This window comes from Herpailurus yagouaroundi, unplaced genomic scaffold, assembly GCF_014898765.1.
Source record: "Herpailurus yagouaroundi ecotype Mexico unplaced genomic scaffold, PumYag 165, whole genome shotgun sequence".
NCBI classification, from domain to species: Eukaryota; Metazoa; Chordata; class Mammalia; order Carnivora; family Felidae; genus Herpailurus; species Herpailurus yagouaroundi.
This window is the reverse complement of record NW_024412406.1, coordinates 16,841,646-16,864,576: the sequence shown is the minus strand read 5'-3', so window position 1 is coordinate 16,864,576 and position 22,931 is coordinate 16,841,646. Positions and strand designations below refer to the sequence as shown.

The following is a 22,931-nucleotide window of genomic DNA, read 5'->3' as shown; positions in this document are numbered from 1 at the left end:
TATAGATTAGCTGCCTTTTTTCTTTGGATAATATTCCCACCTTGATTCCAAAGAGTCAAATAATATCAAACAATAAAAGACTTTGACCTGGGTTTTAGCATCTTGGTTGGTGAGCTTTATCATCATCCTTTTAAATACAGATAGAAGTTCAGAGTAACATGAAAATTAAATAAAATCAGAATAAAATTTTAATTAAGGCTGAGCATACCTGATTGATGTTAAAAGCCAATATTCGTTAACATCAAAAATAGCATCATGTTCACTTGACTAAAAAAGTAGTCTTTCACATGATCTCTAAATTCTATTAGCTTTCAAAACATTCCATCATCTGACCCTTCCCTGACTCTCCAACTAATTTCTCTATAGTAATGGTAATAATAATTAACATTTATATAGAGCTTATTATGAGCCAGACACAGTAACCCAAATGAAGTTTCCATTATTATCCCTGATTTATAGATGAAGAAACAGACAGAATTTCGGTAATTTGCCCAGCCATACAATTAATAAGTAGTGGCGCCAGGATTACAGGTTCAAAAGTTTGGTTCCAGAGCCCATAGACTCTACTGCTTCTCTAAACAATCTGTTCTTGTAACCTTCTCTGCCTACTCTCTCCTCCCCTGAAATACATACATAGGCACTCAAGTTCCAACCCTTCCTGCAGTCCATCCTTCTTCCTTTCATCCCCACACCACAAACACACACCGAGCTCTTCTGCATCTGCTGCCTTTGTTCAGCTTTCAGCAATCCAGAGTACCCACTACCACCTTTCTTTTGTTTGCTCTCCTCAGAGGCTTCCCAACCTTCAAAACCTCATTAAAATCCATCACCTTCTAAGTCTTCTACTTCTTTTTTTTTTTTTTTCCAACATTTATTTATTTTTGGGACAGAGAGAGACAGAGCATGAATGGGGAAGGGGCAGAGAGAGAGGGAGACACAGAATCGGAAACAGGCTCCAGGCTCTGAGCCGTCAGCCCAGAGCCTGACGCGGGGCTCGAACTCCCGGACCGCGAGATCGTGACCTGGCTGAAGTCGGACACTTAACCGACTGCGCCACCCAGGCGCCCCTTAAGTCTTCTACTTCTATCTCCAACAGCGACAATCCCTTCCTCGTCTCCTTTTATAGCATCATCTACCTTATACTTCATACCTATTCGATTTCCATGGTAGTGTTTAAGGAGGCTACAAATTTTTGAAGACCAAGGATATAAGGCAAGATAAAGCAGGCAACTTAGTAAAAAATGGGAAACACTAATTAAACAGAACCGTATCAGTTTTGCTGAAACCGTAACAATGACTAAAAGGCCATATCCAAAGCAAGTCAAATCTGCTTTCTTGCTTTTCATGTGAAGAGGCTTCTAAACTAATTTGATATTCCTCTTTTATCAGTCTGCTAGTTTCAATCTTGTTAAATAAGGAAATAAGTGAATAGTGTCTTCAAATGCAGAGGTCCTGCTCATTGTTCTGCAGGAAAAGTATCAATACACTGGACAGGACAGACAGAGGGAGAACATGGTAGATTAAAGAATTTGATTTAGAAAGAAAAGATAAGAGGAGCAAGCAAATTTTTATTAAATAAGAGACTACATTATGGTATTTGATAATCACAGTGAAGTTTCAAGAAAATTAGAAAGTTGCAGAAAAAAAATTACAAACCGATAGCAGGAAGTTGAAAGTAATAGATCTTTTCACGAATTTTAAATCATCAAGGACTAATGTTTTACAGAGTAATAAACTGAAAGCATAAGCACTTAAATTTTCTTAAAATATTCAAGCTACATAATTCTCTAGAAGGGTGGAAAGTGCTTACTTATAATCCATGGTACTATTCTCTTTCCTCTATATGTAATTATAATTTTTCCAGGAAAGTCACATTAATGAGCTACTACATATTAGGTGTTTACTTCGTATGAATCCCTTAATAAGCATTAACTCATTTAATCCTTACAACAACTCAGCCATGTGTATGGTATTTTGCTCTTTCACAAATGAGGGGAAAAAAAGGGTTAGAGAAGTTAGTTGCCCAAGGTTACAGAACCAACTGTGTTATGCCAAAGTTCATGCATGCTCTTAACCATTGTTCTATCCTATGTCTTTCTTCTTAGTCACATATTTGTATATACCCATTTGAAAATGCTTTTTCACCATTACTGTGCCATAATTATTTTAAGACAGGACTACATCTTTGCTTTGAAACTACTCACCATTTAGTACACTGAACTGTTAAACATTAATGACTAAGTGGGCATTAATTTCCTGGATGTCAGGTTTTTCTTTAATTAGAAATGGGAATTTTTATTTTTTTGTTATTAAAAATTCTTTAAATCGAGCCGGGGAGGGGCAGAGAAAGAGGAAGACACAGAATCTGAAGCAAGCAAGCTCCAGGCTCTGAGTTGTCAGCACAGCCCAATGTGGGGCTTGAACTCACAAACTGTGAGCTTGTGACCTATGCTGAAGTCAGACGCTTAACTGACTGAGCCACCCAGAGGCTCCATGAATTTCTATTAAAAGCCTGCCTTTTAAATAAACTGAAATGTCATTTTGAAACTTTTTGGAAAAAGAAATCTCTAAGCCTAGTTAATTTTACTAGTAAGTTCTATCAAACATTTAAAGAAGAAATAACATCAACACTATCTCTTTGAGAAAATAGAAGAGGATGGAACAATTCTCAGCTTATGAGGCCAGCATAACCGTGAGAACAAAACTCAATAAAACTCAAAACTGCAAAAAAAGAACCACAGACCAATATCCCCTAAGAACATAAATGTAAAAATACAGAATATTGGCAAATCAAATTCAGCAATATAGAAAAGAATAATATGCCATAACCAGTGGAGGGAAGGTATGGGTTCATCTTGGGAATGCAGGCTTGTTCAATATTAGAAAAATCAAGCAATGTAATTGACTACTCTAGTGAACTAAAAATAACTACATTATCGTATCAATTGATAGAAAAAAGCACTTGACAACATTCAACATTTATTCATGATAAAAATTCTCGGCAAACATTTTCAACCTGATTAAGAACATTTTAAAAAGAAAAAACAAATACAGCCAACATCATACTCAATTGTGACAAAATTCAATGGTGAAACATTGAATTCTAAGGTCAGAAACAAGGCAAGGATGTCCATTCTCACAACTCCTATTCAATATCATACTTGGAGTCCTGGCCAATACAATAAGGCAAGGGAAAGAAAAGGCACACAGATTGGAATGGAAGAAACAAACCGTTCTTACTGACAGTTAACATAATTGCCTATGTAGAAAATTCCAAGGAATCTACCCAAACTCCTAGAACTTATGATAAATAAGTTTAACAAGGTCAGAATGCAGAGTCAATGCATAAAAATCTATTGTATTTTTATATACTATTAATGTACAATTGGAAACCAAAATTTAAAAAATCCCATTTACAGCAGAATCAAAAAATGAAATGCTTGACTATAAATCTAACAAAACATATACAGGATCCTATGCTGAAAACAACAAAATGCTCATGAAGAAACTCAAAGAAGACCTAAATAAATGAAAGATATGTTCATGGACTGGAAAACATTGTAAAGGTGTCAACTAATCTCAAGTTTAGCACAATTCGAATTATGTAGTTATAGAGAAGCTTATTATAAAATGTGTATGTGAAGGTGAAATATAAAAAGTTACAAAAATTTTGGATTTTTAAAAAATTTTTAATTTTAATCCAGTCAAGTTGACATACAATGTTACATTAGTTTCAGATGTGTAATATAGTGATTGAACTGTTCCATACATCACCCAGTGTTCACCACAAGTGCACTCCTTAATCCCCATCACCTATTCAACTCATCCTCCCACCCACCTCCCCTCTGGTAACTATTGGAGTGTTCTCTATAGTTAAGAGTCTGTTTCTTGCTTTGTGTCAACAAATTTTAGTTTTTTCCTATGATGAAAACTTTTAAGATTTACTTTCTTGGCAATTTTCAAACATGCAATACAATATTATTGACTATAGTTACCACACTGTACATCTCTATCACTTATTTATGACTGGAAGTTTGTACCTCTTGACCCCCTTTACCTGTTGTACCACATCCCAACACCCTCTACCCTAGGAACCACCCTTCTGTTTTCTGTTTCTATGAGGTTTTGTTTTGTTTTTTTAGATTTCACATATAAGTAAGATCACTGATACCTCAGTTTCTCTTATTTCACTTAGCATAATACCCTCAAGAACCATCCCTGTTGTCAAAATGGCAAGATTTCATTCTTTCATATGGCTGAGTAATATTCCACTGTGTGTGTGTGTGTATACACCACATCTTTACCCATTCATCCATCACTGAGCATGTGGGTTGTTTTCCCATGTTGGCTATCATAAATAATGCTGCAGCAAACAGTGATGCATATACCTTTTACCTTTTCAAATTAGTACTTTTGTTTTCTTTGGATAAACACCAAGATGTAGAATTTCTGATAGTTTTATCTTTAATTATTTGAGAAACTCCCATCATCTGTTTTCCATAGTGCCTGTACCTAATTGCATTCCCACCAACAGTGCACAAGGGTCCCTTTTTTTCATATTTCTTGCCAACACCTATCATTTGTTCTCATATATATGTGTGTGTGCATGTGTGCGCGCGCGCGATATATATATATGCGCGCGCACACACACACATATATATAATGGCCATTCTAACAGGCGTGAAGTGGTGTTTCTTTGTGGGTTTGATTTGCATTCCCTGATTTTTAGTGATTTTGAGCATCTTTTCATGTGCCTGTTGGCCATCTGTAGGTCTTGTCTGGAAAAAATATCTATTCAGATCTATTGCTATTGAGTTATAGAAGTTCCTTATATATTTTAGATAGTAATGCCTTATTGGATATATGATTTGCAAATATTTCCTTCCCATTAAGTAGGCTGCCTTTTCATTTTGTTGATGGTTTTGTTTGCTGTGCAGAAGCTTTTTAATTTCATATGGTCCCACTTGTTTAATTTTGCTTTGATTTCCTTTGCTTTTAGAGTCAGTTCTAAAAAATCATCACCAAGACCAAGGTCAAGGAGCTTATTACTGCTTAGGTCTTCTTGGAGCTTTAGGTTTTCAGGTCTTTGAGTTAACTTTTGTGTGTGGTCTAAAATTGTAGTCTATTTATTATATTCTTTAGCATGTGGTTGCCCAGTTTTCTCAATACCAACTATTAAAGAGAAAGTCCATTCCCCACTGTTTATTCTTGGCTCCTTTGTTGTAAATTAATTGACCCAATATGCATGGTTTTATTTCTGGGCTCTCGATTCTGTTCCATTGATCTGTGTGTCTGTTTTTGTGTTAATACTGTTGGCAATACCATACTGTTTAATCACTTTAGCTTTGTAATATAGTTTGAAATCAGGGCATGTGATGCCTTCAGCTTTGTTGTTCTTTCTTAAGATTGCTTTGGCTATTTTGGGTCTTTTGTTTTGAATTCAACAGTATATTAAAAAAATAATTCACCATGATCAAGTGGGATTCATTCCAGGTCTGCAAGGCTGGTTCAGTATTCGCAAAATCAATGTGATCCATCATATTAATAAAAGGAAGGATAATCATATGATCCTTTCAATAGATGCAGAAAAAGCATTTGACAATATACAGCATTCTTTCTCAATAAAAACGCTCAAGAAAGTTGGGATAGAAGGAACATAACATCATAAAAGCCATATAAGAAAAGCCCACAGCTAATATCATCCTCAATGAGGAAAAACTGAGGACTTTCCTCTAGGATGAAGAACATGACAAGGATGTCCACTCTTACCACTGTTGTTTAACCTAGTGTTGGAAGTCCTGGCCTCAGCAATCAGACAACAAAATGAAATAAAAAGGTATCCAAACTGGCAAAGAAGACAAACTTTCACTCTTTGCAGATGACATGATACTCCACATGGAAAATCCAGAAGACTCCACCAAAATACTGCTAGAACTGATACATACATTCAGCAAAGTTGCAAGATATAAAATCAATGTACAGAAAATCACTTGCATTTCTATACACCAATAATGAAGCAACAGAAAGAGATATCAAGGGATTGATCCCCTTAACAATTGCACCAAGAACCATAAAATTCCTAGGAATAAACCTAACCAAAGAGGTAAAAGATGTCTACACTGAAAGCTATAGAAAGCTTATGAAAGAAATTGAAGATGACACAAAAAATTGGAAAAATATTCCATGCTCATGGATCGGAAGAACAAATATTGTTAAAATGTCTATACCACCCAAAAAATCTACACATTCAATGCAATCCCAATCAAAATAGCACCAGCATTCTTCAAAGAGCTAGAATAAACAATCCTAAAATTTGTATGGAACCACAAAAGACCCCAAATGACCAAAGTAATGTTGAAAAGGAAAACCAAAGCTGGAGGCATCACAATCCTAGACTTTAGTCTGTATTACAAAAGCTGTAATCATCAAGACAATATGGTATGGGCACAAAAACAGAAACATAGACCAATAGAATAGAATACAGAACCTAGAAATGGACCCACAAACATATGGCCAACTAATCTTCAACAAAGCAGTATTCAATGGAAAAAAGTCTCTTTAGTACATGGTGCTGGGAAAATTGGACAACAACATGCAGAAGAATGAAACTAGACCACTTTCTTAAACCATACACAAAAATAAATTCAAAAAGGATGAAAGACCTAAGGGTAAGACAGGAAACTATCAAAATCTTACAGGACAAAACAGGCAGCAACCTCTTTGATCTAGGCCACAGCAACTTCGTATTTGACATGTCTCTGAAGCCAAGAAAATAAAAGCAAAAATGAACTATTGGGACCTCATCAAGATAAACTTTCTGCACAGCAAAGGAAACAATTAACAAAACTAAAAGGCAACTGATAAAATGGCAGAAGATATTTGCAAATGACAATCAGATAATGGGTTATTATCCAAAGTCTATAAAGAACTTACCAAACTCAACACCTGAAAAACATATAATCCAGTGAAGAAATGGGCAGAAGACATGAACTGCCACTTTTCTAAGGAAGACATCCAGATGGCAAACAGATACATGAAAAGATGCTCAACATTGCTCATCATCACGGAAATACAAATCAAAACCACATTGAGATACTACCTCACACTGGTCAGAGTGGCTAACATTAACTCAGGAAATAACAGATGTTGGCGGGGATGTAGAGAAAGAGGAACCCTTTTGCACTGCTGGTGGGAATGCAAACTAGTGCAGGAACTCTGGAAAACAGTATGAACGTTCCTCAAAAATTAAAAATAGAATTACCTTACCACCTAGCAATAGCACTATTAGGAATTGATTCAAAGGATACAGGAGTGCTGATTCATAGGAGCACATATACCCCAATGTTTATAGCCATGCTATCAACCATAGCCAAATTATGGAAAGAGCCAATGCCCCCCTTCCTCTATGTTCATGTGTTTTGTTTCTTAAATTCCACATAGGTAGTTAGAATTTAGGTACTTAAAGAAACATAGGTTTGCTATATGTATCAAGCAGGAGAAAAATATAAGTGGTATGGGGAGGGGAATGAGGAAGGTCTGGCTAGTAGTAAAGAGGCTAAATCATATAGATAGGCCATGAATGGAATTTTCTGGATCATTACACATGATTCCTCTCACGTATAAGCAAGCAAGACTCTTATTTAAATGCATAAATAATTCCACTGCAATAAGTTAAATTTTTTGGAACTCTCCATGAAGGCTTACATACTTTCAAAGCTTTTAGTGACTTACCACTGTTTTCACATGAAAGAGTTACTGCAGTTTCCTAGCACATGATTCATAATTCCAAGGGAATCTCTTACATACTTGAAGACATTGTTTTCTTTATTATTGTTGTTGTTGTTATTATTATTATTATCTTTCTTTCTCTCTCTTTTTAATTTAATGTATGTAAACATACAGTGTAGTCTTGGCTTCAGGAGGAGAACCCAGTGATTCATCTCTTACATATGACACCCAGTGCTCATCCTGAAAAGTGCCCTCCTTAATGCCCATCCCCCAGTTAACCCATCCCCCCATCCTACTCTCCTCTAGCAACCCTCAGTTTGTTCTCTGTACTCAAGAGTCTCTTATGGTTTGCCTCCCTCTGTTTTTATTTTTATTTTTCCTTCCCTTCCCCTATATTCATCTGTTGAGTTTCTCAAATTCCACTTATGAGTGAAATCATGATATCTTTCTCCAACTTTCTTTGCTTAGCATAATACTCTCTAGTTCCATCCACGTTAAACAATCCAGTGTTTTCTTTTTGAAATATCATCAGATATGTAGCTAAGTTTTTAATTTTTTGAAATATTAAAAAAAATTTGAACTTACAATGGGAATAATAACAATTTAGTCTTAATCTTGTGTATAAATATGTTTCCTCCATGGCTGGAGAAGTGGATTATAATTTGTTTTCATTTGCAGTTTTTAGAGTTTTTGTTTCTAATTATATTAAAGTTACTTTTTGAGACGAGTTAAATAAACTATGATACATCCATCTATGGCATGTTATAGCCATAATAAAGAATAAGGACTGATATGAAGTGATGTCTATAAAAAAAGTAAGCTTCAGAATAGTAGGCATGTTATTTGTGGGGAAATGGGAAAGTTTATACACAAACACACATGTGCAGTTACTTAGTCTAAGTAAATACATTTTTGGAAGAATACAGAAGTGAGGAATTAGGTGCTAAGAATTGGGCTGAGAATTGGGAGCTATTATTGGTGGTGACCACTTTATATCTTCTATATTTTGAACCCTTCAATGCATTGCATGTTACAGAAATAAAATAAAAATCATTCCCCTTCTCTTAAAAACAGTGTCTACATAATTTAAAAAATTTAATTGGGCACCTGGGTGTCTCAGTCGGTGAAGCAACCCGACTCTTGATTTCAGCTCAGGTCATGACCTCACAATCTGTGAGATCAAGCCTCGCATCGGGCTCTGCGCTGATGGTGTGGAGCCTGTTTGGGATTCATATTCTCTCCCTCTCCCTCTCCCTCTCCCTCTCCCTCTCCCTCTCCCTCTCTTTGCCCCTCCCCTGCTTGTGCTTTCTTCCTCTCTCAAAATAAACAAACAAACATAAAAAAATCAATTCCCTAGAAAAAAAAGAAGAAACAATAATTCGATTTCCTTTTTGGGCCCCCATAGTCTCACTTATTAGAAATGCACTGAAAAATAAATTTCTCATTGTACATGTTTGATGTGGTTTTTGTTTTCCTCTCACAAAAAATCTTAAGTGTGTAGGATACTCTACACACTTTGAATACTCTAATACTTTGCTCTTCAAAGTATTGTGTAAGGACCAGTAGCATTGGGAACTGGCTAGAAATGCAGAATCCTTGTGTCCTACCCTGGACCTACCAAAGAGTCAGCACTTTAATAAAATCCACCCCCAGGGGACTTTCGTGCACCTTCAAGTGTGAGAAGTACTGCTCCAACAGGCAGGGTGGAGTTGGATGGAGACAATGCCAATAACCCTAGAATGTTAGACAAATTGATAGTCAATTTGTCAGAGTAGAGAGACAAAGGTCACTGAGCAGGCTTTGCTCAAGTTTGATGAAGAACCAAAGGGAATCTTAGAAAGATCCTAACACCTAAAGTCAAAAGGGAAATCCTAGCTCCTGGGTGTAAGTAAAAATGCAATTTATTTTCCATTTCATCTGTTAATAACCCAAGAATATGAACAAAATCATTGAAAGCCATGCCCCCCAAGATGCGTCCATTAGCTGTTTTAAAAGCCGAATCAAAATATAGGGCAACTAGGTGGCTCAGTTGGTTAGGCGTCCAACTCTTGGTTTCAGCCAAGATAATAATTTCATGGTTATGATCTCATGGTCATGGTCTCACTGTCATGAGATCAAGCCCTGTATCAAGCCCAGTGTGGGGCTCCATGCTGGGCGTGGAGGCTGTGTAAGATTCTCTCTCTTTCCCTCTGCCCCTACCCCCCCCCCAAAAAAACAAGCCAAACCAAAATAAACTGAAACTTCTGATAAGTATCTATCCACTTTTATCAAGTCTCCGTGTTTTAGGCCTTTTCGCCCATCCCACCACCATTTAGCTAATAAGAGGGATTCTTCTGAAATAGAGGTCAATTCATATCACCCCTATGTTCAAACACTTCTCAGTGGTTCCCCAGTTTACTCAGAATAATAGGAGCCAGAGTCCTAACACAAACCTACGAGGTTGTACGCAATGCACCTACACCTTAGTCACTCAACTATGCTCTTGGTGGCTTGCTCAGCTCCAGCCACACTAGACTTCTTGTTATTTCCTGAACTTGTCAAGTGTGCTCTGCTTCCAGATCTTTACTCTTGTTCACCATTTCTCATATACTTATTTATTGCTTTGATTTTTCCCCCCTGTAGAATATAAGTTCCTCAAAGGCTAGAGTTTTGTTTTGTTTTGTTTTGTGGTCTCACTGAATTTATTATTTCTAAGTCCGTATAAGGAAAAGTAAACATGTAAGTATTGCTGATTTTTAAAGAAACCAAATCACATTTATGCATACTATAAAATAACCTTGAACACAATATTAAAAAGCAACTTAGAGAACAATATAACTTTATGAATTGTATACAAATAAAGTAGATGATGGATTTTCAAAAATTGCTACTATTTTTATGTGTTATAATTAGGGATAAATGTAACTTTAAGAATTGTATCTGGATTTAGCAAATTTTCCACAATGAACACATACTGCCTTTAAAAGAAAATAAAATAATATCTTTAAAAGATTATTTACAGTTTGTGTGCATTAGCAATAAAAGTCCATTTGCTTGATTAATTATGCATTATGTTTCCATATTTATGCTTGGTTCATGGATGGAGTAGTGAATAAGATAGCCATAGTTATAGAGCTTACAGTCTAGTGGGAAAATGTGGGCAATTAAAACAAGCAATGGTTTAGTCTGCAAGAGGACTTATGGGAAAATGTTCAGGAACATAAAACAACTCTGAACCCAGACAGAAGGAATTAGGGAATACTTCTAGGAAGTAGAAGCCACTTAATTGAAAGTCTAAATGTTAGTAGATGATAGTTAGGTTAAAATGGAAATGGTGATGTTGGTATGGTGCTATAGGAACCTAAAAGCAATTTAGTACAGCTAGTATTTACAGTGAATGTTTATGTCTGTAAGAGGAACTGACCATATCTGTGTAAGTAGGAAGGAGTAAGATAGGAGGCCAGTAATGTAATCAGGGTGTAGGTAATGAGCTTGCAAACTATGCTCTTCTATTTGAAGTCTATTTTTTTTGGAGCTTGAATATATATTTGTGGAACTTGAACCTACAACCCCAAGATCAAGAGTTCCATGTTCCACTGATGGCTCGATTTTCTTTTTCTTTTCTTTTCTTTTCCTCTCTTTCTTTTCTTAAGTAGGCTCCATGCCCAGCATGGTTAGGTTAGAACTCACAACCCTGATATCAAGAGTTGGATGCTCTACTGACTGAGCTAGCCAGGTGCCCCTCAAAGGCTAGACCTTTAGTTATTGCTATATTTCCAGTGCCTAAAAGAGGGATAGTTGGGGCGCCTGGGTGGCGCAGTCGGTTAAGCGTCCGACTTCAGCCAGGTCACGATCTTGCGGTCCGTGAGTTCGAGCCCCGCGTCGGGCTCTGGGCTGATGGCTCAGAGCCTGGAGCCTGTTTCCGATTCTGTGTCTCCCTCTCTCTCTGCCCCTCCCCCGTTCATGCTCTGTCTCTCTCTGTCCCAAAAATAAATAAACGTTGAAAAAAGAGGGATAGTTGATGAATGAATGAATGAATGAATGAATGAACCAACAATTGATCCTGTCTTAGGTCCACTTGGGCTGGTATAACACAGTATCATAGACTAGGTGGCTTAAACAACAGAAATTTGTTTCTCAGTTCTAGAAGGTAGAAGTCCAAGATCAGGTGCGGGCTGATTGGGTCCCTGGCTTGCAGATGGTAGCAAGCATCTCTGTGTCTTTGCATGACCTTTCCTCAGTGCTTGCATGAGCGATCTCCACCCCCTACTTCTTATAAGGCCACCAATACTATCAGATTAGGATCCCACCCTTATGACCTCATTTAGCCTTAAAAGCTGTATCTCCAAATAGTTATGTTGAGGGTTAGGGTTTCAACATATGAATTTGGGGAGTGGGGGGGAGACACAATTCAGTCCATAGCAGATTTCACCATCAGTTTACTTCCACCAAAGAAATTGCCCTGTTAGGCTGCATTTTTTAAAATTCTTATCCCATTCAATGCTGCATCTGGTATTTATTTTAACATGACTTCCCCTAGACAAAAGTGCTGCAGCCAGGGGATGTCATTTGATATGCTCTTCCCTGGGTGCAGGGGTAACTCTATATGGAGAGGTAAGGGCTTGCACTAGGTCTCTCACAGCCAATTGTCAGATGTCCCTGAATATATATTTTTAAATATTGAAGAAAAAATATTGAGGGTGTTTGTTGCAGTTACTTCTCAGTCCCTTATCTTCCTTGACTTGGAACCTGAACGAAATGCTACTTTATGAAATGCGAGGTAATTACAACTGCCCTGAAATGCTATGTGTCCATACCACAGAGCAGTGCAGAAATCTTTCCTGTTTGGCAATTGCTTCTGCAGTTGAGTATTAGGAACAACTTAGAAATACATTTAATCAAACTGCCTTTCTTCAAGTACTGTATATCTCCTTACTGTAACAATTGTTTTTTTAACCCTGGTCACTAGAATCATCAATGGACAAGCTTCAACATACAGATGCCAGACTCTTTTCTTAACAAATCCTACTCAGTCTCCTCTGAGTTCTCTTCTTGACCAGGCCTCAACCTTGGCCAGTAAAAACCAGACTCTCTGCATTAATGATTTCATCCACTCCTCTGCCCCCTCACCCCCTTCTCCACACACACTAAGAGACTTGAAGAAACACTAGCATAGTTTCTAACAGCTCAAGGCTGCATCCCTGGGATGATAACAGCAGCCCCCTGAAATTGCTGCCAGAGAAAGCTCAATGTTGCCAGGTGAGTTAACGGTTTATTCTAGCCAAAACCTGGTGATAGGCAGATAGGCCTCTAAACCCTCTCATACAGCAGTTACTTTAGAAAGCTTGCAACTATAAATCTTTTCTCTGTCCCTTTGAGATGTAAAATGCTACCACCCAGAACAGTCTTTTCAAGAACGAAGGCAGGCGAACTCTCACTCTTGACCTAGCTCGCAGTCACAGTAGGGGGGTAAGGCCTAACTTTGGTGGCTTCAGCCAGCTCTAACATGTTCTACTGCCTCCTGCTTTAAAAATAGGAGAAGTTTGTTTCTCCTCAGGATAAGTGCCAATTAACAAACCCAGACGGCCTGTCCCACAGACATTTAACACATCTTAATGTTTTTCCCTTAGCATACCTCAACTTTTAAAAACTCTCTTGCCTTTTGTTCTGACAAAGTTGATTTCAGTTCATGCTGGATCTTTCTTCCTATTTCAGTAGTTATTACTGAATAAAATCTATCTTTACTGCTTTAACTAGTGTCCAGATTTATTTATCTTTGACAAGATCAACCCCAGAGATTTTGTTTCAGTGGATCTAGGGTGTGGTCAAGGAATCAGGATTTTATAAAACTTCCAAAGGGCCTTCTGATACAGTCAGGACTGTGAATAACTGCTTTAGGTCCATGGTTCTCAAAGTGTGTTCTCTGGACCGAGGATATTATCTTCATCATCTGGGAACTTGTTAGAAAGGCAAATGCTTAGGTCTCACTCCAAACCAACAGAATCTAAAGCTCGGAGGATAGGGCCCAGCAATCTGTTTTAACAAGACCTTGTGATGATTCTGATGGACTAAGGTTTGAGCACTATTGTTGTAGAGGGTTAAATTTGCTCCATGAAATATAATTAGGATTTGGTTAGTTAACTGTGACTGGGAGCCTAGTTATGTCAGTAAACATTAACCTGAAGAATGTGTCTGGAAAATTTCCTATTCTTGGTCCTCTCCTTCCCCGTCCTTCTCCTACCACCCCCCGCCCCCTCAGTTTTCTCTCAAAATGAAAGCTAGAAGGATCCTGGTCCACCAATGCTCTTAGAAACCTTCACTAATCTTTGAAATTATAACACAATTGCTAAATGGCCATGACAAAATTGGCCATTGGAAAGGGTGAGTGGAATCTAGAGCTTATGAAATGGATTGTTATCTTCCTCCCTCAAAAAATTCCAAGGTATCCTAAAATGTGTTCTTTGGCTGACATTTTTGTAACTGGATATTTGTTTCGAAGAGAAAGACTTGGAAAGAAAAAAATGATTGTATTTATATGTAACTGCCTTTCCTTTCTACTTCGATAGATGAAGATTAAGTGTGTTTGGTCCCAGAATATGCAGCATGAGGCCTTTGTGGGCCTCTTCCTTCTTACCACCAGAGAACCGGAGGGATGCTAGGGATGCTGGTAACCTTTCCTTCCTGACGGAGAAGGTCATTGAGAAAGGGTACAGGAAGAATGACTATTTTTCTACATTCTGCTGTAGCCAGTGACAGGCATCATGGCACTTTTAATTCATTCCTTCATCTTGTTTGGAAAAACTTATCTATATGGAAAAACACATTCCACAAAAAGAAGTCTTTGCTTCTGGAAACGTGTTTCAGGAAAAGAAAAGGGGTATGAAGAAGCTTTATTTTGGGCAAATATATTCTCCTGTTTTTCTAAGTTAAATATTTATATAGTTTTGCAAAAAATACTCACACACACACACACAATTCTTTCAAAGAATAGAAAATAATCCTTAACTTTGGAAACAGATTTTGGCAAAAGAGAGATATCTTTGTATTTTTTACATTAGGATTTTTATTTTGTAAACATGTAATAGTTTCTAGAGTTTTGCCTCACTTAGGGCAAATTAGCAATATAATTTGGGGAGATGCCATTCCTGGAAGGCATCAACAATTTATGTCCTCCAAGAATTATCAGACCCACTTATTCTTCAAACAACCAAAGTACTCATGAGAAATTTATTTAGTTTTCACTTATATTAATGCATCTTTTAACTGGCTTTGAAATTCTTCAATAATTTCCTGTGAAGAGTCTCAAATCTGGCTTGAACTACCATTGCCTCATTCGGCCGAGCATTAGAACCAACAGGTTAAACCAGTCTCCCAGAATCTGTCTATTCCCGACCCCCCATGTTTTAGCAGGCAAAAGTAAGCTTGGTTGGAAGAGGCAGGGGTGGCCTCTGCTCAGTTGAAGATTATTATTTCCCTGTACTGCCTCTCCAGTGATATTATCCCCCAATCCACCTTGAAATCCTAGAGACATTTCTACAAGGTTCATTACTCCACTTCATTAAGCAACAGGTCCTGTTAGTTAAACCTTAAAAAAAAAAAAATAGCAGCAGCAAACAACAATTTTAGTATCATTTCCCAATTCCAGTCTGTGACCCATCTGTGAACTTTCCACATTAAGAATGGTGGTAGTGTATAAAGAAAATTCTAAACTTTTTGAAACCTTGTGACTGTCAGTATTCATGAGCAGGAGAAGCAGCTGAAGAAGAAATTCCTGTTCTGTAACTTAATATATGTATATGTTTTAGTTTATAAAGCCCTACATGTGGCACGTTGTGGATATACATCTCATAGGAGGATAATACAGGTACCAGGCTTCAACAAACCGACAGTGGGGTCTGAAGGGAGGATGCAAACATGTAAAACAGTAACTAATTGTGAAGCAGGATACAATAATCAATAACAGAGATTTAAGCATAGAGCTAAGGGAGCAAGGAGCCAACGGTGACCAACCATGGGTCCTGACTGAAGGGAGGTTTTACGCAGTAGCACCTGTAGCATACAGACTCAGGTTCAAGTAAACATATTGTAAGAGGAGAAAGCAAAGCTCAAGTGAAACAGATTCAATAATGTATATGAAAGTCCTTGGCACATGGTTTCCCCTATTGTTGTAAGAAGCAGTTAGCATTTGAGTTGAGCTCTGAAGAATAAAAACCTGAAAATGAAGAGAAGGGTATTCTAGCTGAGGGAACAGCATGGAGATAGAAGTTGACAGTGTGAGGCTCAAGAGTGAGGTGGGGAATGATTGATGGTATGCTTCCAGCCAACTGCCTGGAGAGAGAAAACAGGACGCAGGGATTTAGGTTAGACAAAGCACTGGGGACTTTGTGTAACATGCCATGGAGTTTGGAGCAAATGAAGAAAAAAAAAGGTGGCTAGGTAATTCCCCACATCCCCTTTCAGACATGTCACCTTTTCTCTGGTCCCCAAACACCAAAGGAAAACATGAAAACCAGCATGTTCCAACAAACAAGGACACAAGTGTTGTAGTTCATTGTGAAATAGTCCATCATTTCTACCCACCCAGACCCCTCTCCTATGAGTGCCACCACCCCTTCTATGGGTTACAACACCATTAACTCCACCTCACCATGTCTGACAACCTCCCTCTGAACCAGCTCAGACTGCCACAGTCACCAAGCACCGCAGGTAAAACTCAAACAAGGGAAATGTGTCAGAAAGTAATTGCACATGTCCTGTGGAGAATGTTATGCTTTGTCCATTAAGGAATTGTGTGGAAAAGATACACATCAGCTGATGGATTTAGATGGTGCCTGGTAGTCAATAAATATTGAGTTTTAATTGTTTGTAAGTTACGGGATTAAAATGAACTCTGCCACTTTTTGTTGTGTGGGTCTTCATAAGTCAATTTGCTCAGTAAGTGGTATTAAGAACTTTCAGGAACAATTAGGGTGTTTTCAGTTTTGAGCCTAAGTGCTCAAATTTACCACCTCCCTTATTACCATTTTAATGTTTATTTAATTTTAAGAGAGAGAATGAGAGCACAAGCTGGGGTGGGGAGGTGGGGGAGAGAGAGGGAGACAGAGGATTTGAAGTGGGCTCCAGGATGTCAGCACAGAGCCTGACACAGGACTGGAACTCACAAACTGTGAGATCATGACCTGAGGCTGAAGTCGGTCACTTAACTGACTGAGCCACCCTGCTCCCCCTCATTACCATTTTAGTACTATTTGAAAAAATAACAAACATGAGATTTTTTCCTAATTAAAAGATATTATATATTATATAGAATTTGGAAAGTACCAAACTCCCAGTCTTTTAAAATCCTCCATTTAACAATAATCAGACTCACCTGTGTTAATTTCCTATTGCTGCTGTAACTAATTACTACAAATTTAGTGCCTTAAAACAACTCAATTTGTAGGGTACCTGGGTGTCTCAGTCAGTTGAGCATCTGACTCTTGGTTTCCACTCAGGTCATGATCTCAATTTCGAGAGTTTAAGCCTTGTGTTGGGCTCTCCGCTGACAGTGCAGAGCCTACTTGGGATCCTCTCTCTTCCTCTCTCTCCGTCCCTCACCCACTCATGCTTGTGCTCTCATTCTCTCTCTCTTAAAACAAATAGACTTAAAAAACACACAACTCCATTTTTTTATAGTTCTGGAGGTTAGAAATCTGATCCAAGTCTCAATGTGCTAAAGTTAAGGTGTCAGCAGGACTGTGTTCTTCCTGGAGGTTTTAGGGGACAGCCTATTGCCTTCCCTTGTCCAACTTATCAAAGCAGCCCACCTTCTTTGGCTTGTGGCCCCCTTCCTCCATCTTGAAAGCCAGCAGCTTTTCATCTCTGATCATTGCTCCTTTATAGTTACAGCTCATCTGTTCTCTCTTCTGCCTCCTCCTTCCACTCTTAAGAGCCCTTGTGATTACACTGGGCCTACCTGAATAACCCAGGATGGTCCAGGATAATCTATTTACTGATTAGCACCTGCAAACGTAACTCCTCTTGCCATGTAAAACACATTCACAGGTTCTAAGGATTAGGACATGGATATCTTTGGGGGGCTGGGGAGTATCATTATTCTATCATAACCATAATCTCTATTCAGAATCAATAATCATAAATACCTATAATTTCCTAATCTTTGTCAAAATCACATATATGCAAATATGAACTGTATGTTATAGACTCTTTCCTGCTTTAAAGTAGGATAATGTCCATGTTGGGAATAGGGTTTTCTGAATAGCTATAGACCGTGGTTTCAGTTTTCTGAATAACATGTAGGTCATTCTCCTCTGGTTTATAATCAATAAAACTACTTTGAATGTAATAAGTAGACACTGAAGAGTCAATAAAGATGTCCCTGCCTATTGCCTTTTCTCCCTTCAGAAGACAGAGGAAGTGGAGTGAATATATTAGTATGCTGACTTAGGAGCCAGTTGAATTTGTCAAGAAGTTTTAAAACTTTCTTCCTGGGAAGAACCAGAGTTGTTCCAATGAAAACAGGAGCCACTGGCAGTAATGGAACTTGGATATGTTCACACTTGTAACACAACACAGCTTAGCCTACTGAGTTCTGGGAAAAAGAAAATAACTTATTTATACATTCTAATAATTTGTGTCTGAATGGGCAACTATTTCCTTTCTCCTTCAGTGTTCTACAATTACACAAATGTAAAGAATAGTACTCTTGATATCAGATATTTTTCTGCTGGCAGGTTACTCATGAGTCATCATCAAAGATTTTATAGGATTGTCCTCACAGACTATTCTCTAGGTAGGGAGTTGAAAGCAGTATAGCAATTCATTCTTGAAAACATTTCAAAATGGCATTATCTGTTTGAGTAATCAAGTAAAATCATGTGGAGTTTACTTTGAGTACCTTAATCCTAACTGCAAAGGGTATGCCATTTATTTATAGAGCACCCTTTGCCCAAAGACTGTAAGTCACTGAATTACTAAGTTATCCCTTAAAAGACAGGGAGGAAGAGACATTTTGGCAAAGTTAATCTTATGTGGTGATAAGGGAGAAGGTCTCTCATTCCAACTTTTCTCCCTTTCTCATCCCCCAAATTCGAAACTGGTGCAAGGATGGGTGGCAACTAAGGCCAGATATAGGCGATAATAGGAGTCACTTTTTTCAATTCAGGTGTGACCTGGGGTCTCCTTGTCCCCTGAGGTATAGCTAAAATGAAATCAATCCCCCAATCCCAAGGCTTGTGGCTGATTTCTCTCAATTCCCAGGGACTTTACAGTCTCAAAGGCACCTCTGGCTCTACACTTTTGTGTCCTCAGTTTATGGATTATTTCAGTGTCACGTGCTTTTGCCTTTGTTTAGCAGCACATGGACTCAGATGTCACATTCAGGTTCTTTCCTGTTTTCACCCCCCTGCCCCGCCTCCTCCACATACACACCACACTCACAGGGTGGTTTGCTTGGCCATTCTCTTTACCAAGATGGAAAGACAGAAGTAGAGACCTTGCCAAGGGAATTTGCACTCCTCCACCCTTCCTCCTTCACCTGATACCCCAGTTTTATGTCAACATCACTGGCCTCCTCCTCTCTCTTAGAGCCAAAACAAATTCCTCTCGTTTTGTCATGCAGAACCGGTCAGTCCTTTCTTTTGTTGCCTCAGCACCTTCTCACAGTCCTCAACGTTCACCTACTCCAAATGGTCTACCGGATATTTCCTAAGAATTCTAGTGCCAGCTCTTAAGATAAAATATAGAGGGTTAAAATTTTTATTAAACTCCAGTATTTTCAGCTCAGAGAAGACTAATGTTTCTCTTATTCAACAAATATTTTTTTGTGTGCCAGGCATGATTGCCAGAGCTGGGAACCCAGCCGGGGAGTTAGACATAGTCCTGAACCTCATGGAGTTTGTTTAAAACCTTTCTTAAAAGCTGAGAACAATCTGAGGGTTGATGGGGGGTGGGAGGGAGAGGTGGGTGGGTGCTGGGTATTGAGGAGGGCACCTGTTGGGATGAGCACTGGGTGTTGTATGGAAACCAATTTGACAATAAATTTCATATTAAAAAAAAAAAAACCTTTCTTCTCCATAAGACAAACAATGATGTGAATAATTAACAACTGTAGTAAATACCACAAAGGAGAATTGCTGAGTATTACCTCCGAGGGTGTGGTTGTGGCAGAAAGGGGTGAGAGTTAGAGGAAGTTTTCCCCTGATGACTTTTTTTTTTTAATTTTTTTTTTCAACGTTTATTTATTTTTGGGGACAGAGAGAGACAGAGCATGAATGGGGGAGGGGCAGAGAGAGAGGGAGACACAGAATCAGAAACAGGGTCCAGGCTCTGAGCCATCAGCCCAGAGCCTGACGCGGGGCTCGAACTCACGGACCGTGAGATCGTGACCTGGCTGAAGTCAGACGCTTAACCGACTGCGCCACCCAGGCGCCCCCCACTGATGATTTTTAATGCGCCCGGGATTAGAAAAGCCTGGCTTACTCCTAGACCAATGTTCTTTTCCGTGCAAATGCTGCCTCTGAAGACACAACTAGGGTAGGAAGGACATTTGTTAAGTTTCTGTCCTGAATTAACAAATCAATTTAACAAACACTAAGGGTCTGGCATGTGCCTAGTACTGTGCTTATCTACAGCCTCGAGGGGATGACAAAATATACAGCAACAACAACAACAAAAAGAATGAAGGATGTTTTTGGACAGTATGAAGGGCAGTAACTGAAACTGGTGGCAGAGTGGGCAGATGGTAACAGAAAGCCTTACCAGGTGCAGAGGCCCAGATAGTGAGGAGCTTGCTAAAGAGTGTCTAGCTAAAGGTAAGCTATGTTCAGAGTTCCTGAGGCAGAAACACATTGTTGGCTTGTCTGACCACAGAGACAAGTATGCAAGGCTAGAACAGATGAGAGGAAGAGAGATAGGAGGTTCTTGGTGTGGAGCCAGGACCCCGCTTAGGTAGGGTTCTGTAGGCCAGGGGAGGAGTTAAGGTCTTTTCCCCCAAGAGTAAAATGAAATTATCAGTAGGGGGAGTAACTTATCTCATTTACATTGTAAAAGGTCATCCCAGGTACAGGATAGAAAATAGATTGTTTATCACCTTTTTATAATAAACAACCCAAACATCTATTTGAGACCAGGAAACTGAAAGGACCTCATGAAAGACTGCCTTTTTGCTGCCTCTGTTCTCCCCCCCTTACACAGGCCTAATAGAACAGGTTATGTATGTCCTCTTTGTAAAACTCAAGGCATTAATGATTTCTTTAGAGTCTTCCAGCACAATAGAGAACCCCTAAGGAGTGACCAGGCAGAGTTATCATGAAGATTGCCCAAAAGCACTGACTCACCAAGACCCCTGGCTCCAAGGCATATGTGACCTACAGAAGACACCTCAACACTCATCTTTGTTCCTGGATGCCTGAGCAGACACACACACTGGACCACATTCCTCAGTACAAACCCCAGGTCCCAAGCAAAGACGAAGCTCACCCTTCTTTCCTTTCTGAGTCTCCCAGACACTATGTATCTGCATTCTCTCTAGGTCTTCAATACCTTCTGCTCTCACTGCCTCTCGACTCAGGTTTGATTTCTATCCTGTGCAAAGCCAAGGGCCCTCTTGGTGGGTCCTGCAAGAATCCCTTCCGGATCCTCAGACCCAGCCAGCCTGCATCATATTGATGCAGGTTTGGTTAAATAAATTATGATATGGAATATTGTGAAGCTCTCAAAATGATGACATGTCTATTGTTGACAAGGAAAGATGTCCACATTTTAGTAACTGGGGGAAACAATTAGGTTACAGTATAGTGAATAGAGCTTTCATAAGTCTGGAAACCAAAAATGTTTATATTATTTATCTCTGGGTGGTGACAATATAGAATATTTTTTTTTTCATTTTTGCTTACCTATATTTTCTAGTTTTTCTACTGGAGTAATGAAAAAAGGCAGATAAAAATAAGCTCATGAAACAGAAGATTAGAATATGGCCTGACAGAGAAAACATTTAAATACAGTACTGTGGCATTTTCATTTACCGAGAATTATATTTATAGCTTACTTCAAAACATGAATACTTTGCAGCACATTTCAAATGTTATTCTGTAAAATTTATAATGAAAGACTAAAAGTGTGATCACAGATATTGTTCCTTAAAATTAAAATTCATCGTAGTTCTCTTTTCTCTGCATGTGTCATTGTCTTTGGTTATACATTTTCTCAAACCCAAGTGAAGATTTTTCCTCACTCGAATGCCAGTTTTAGGGAGTGCTCTGTGTTGCCTTGCTTTATTTTTTAAATTAGGATTGGAAAACGTTTCTATCGTCGTTCCACTTAAAATTTCCAATAAAAACAATATGAAGAATGGGTAACTCCGACTCAGTGGAATATATTTGAGCTCCTGATAATTTTTATAAGTTTTTCCTCTACTTTTGCTCTGGAAGTATTGCACAATTCTAGACTTCTTTTTGTTCAAGGTTGACACTGTTGGATGATGTTTTAGGTCCTTCAAATATTAGCTGTTCAGTAACAGTAGCACACCCAAATGTCAATGGACCAGTATTTCTGATTTTCTGACTGTAGCAGTGTGGGGGTGAGTTCCTGCAATCTTGGTCTTTCTGAACCTCCTTGTTTAATTCCAAAGGATTCCTCTGAATTTTAATTTTCATGTCATGTTTTATAATAGTAGATTGTTACAAATGTAATCAGGTTTTTGACTTATATGCTTGTAAAAACTGAAGGTTATTTTTCTTGTTCATTCCTGTCTTTTTGAAATGATTTTCTATCGCGTTGTATAAAATAATTTGGATTGCCCAGATTCTCCAATGATCTGTGTCTGTAATAATTTAAAATAAACTATGTACAAGATAGACACCTTATTAATTGTGCTAAAAGGAAATAATGGTTTCACTCTTATGTGGATCCTGAGAAACTTAACAGGAACCCATGGGGGAGGGGAAGGAAAAAAAAAAAAAAAGAGGTTAGAGTGGGAGAGAGCCAAAGCATAAGAGACTGTTGAGAACTGAGAGCAAACTGAGGGTTGATGGGGGGTGGGCGGGAGGAGAGGGTGGGTGATGGGTATTGAGGAGGGCATCTTTTGGGATGAGCACTGGGTGTTGTATGGAAACCAATTTGACAATAAATTTCATATATAAATAAAAAAAATAAAAATAAAAAAAAATAAAAAAAATAAAAAAAAATAAAAGGAAATAAGGAAATAAATAGCAAACAGCTATTTT

General features: G+C 38.4%; 1 long non-coding RNA gene across 1 annotated transcript; it reads left to right on the top strand.

Annotated features, from left to right (window-relative positions):
• Positions 1-20,151: 20,151 nt before the first annotated feature.
• Positions 20,152-22,061, top strand: LOC121038335 (uncharacterized). The gene is made up of 2 exons (XR_005794300.1): positions 20,152-20,241; positions 20,967-22,061. It is a non-coding gene; the product is annotated as an uncharacterized LOC121038335 (long non-coding RNA).
• The last annotated feature ends 870 nt before the right edge of the window (positions 22,062-22,931 follow it).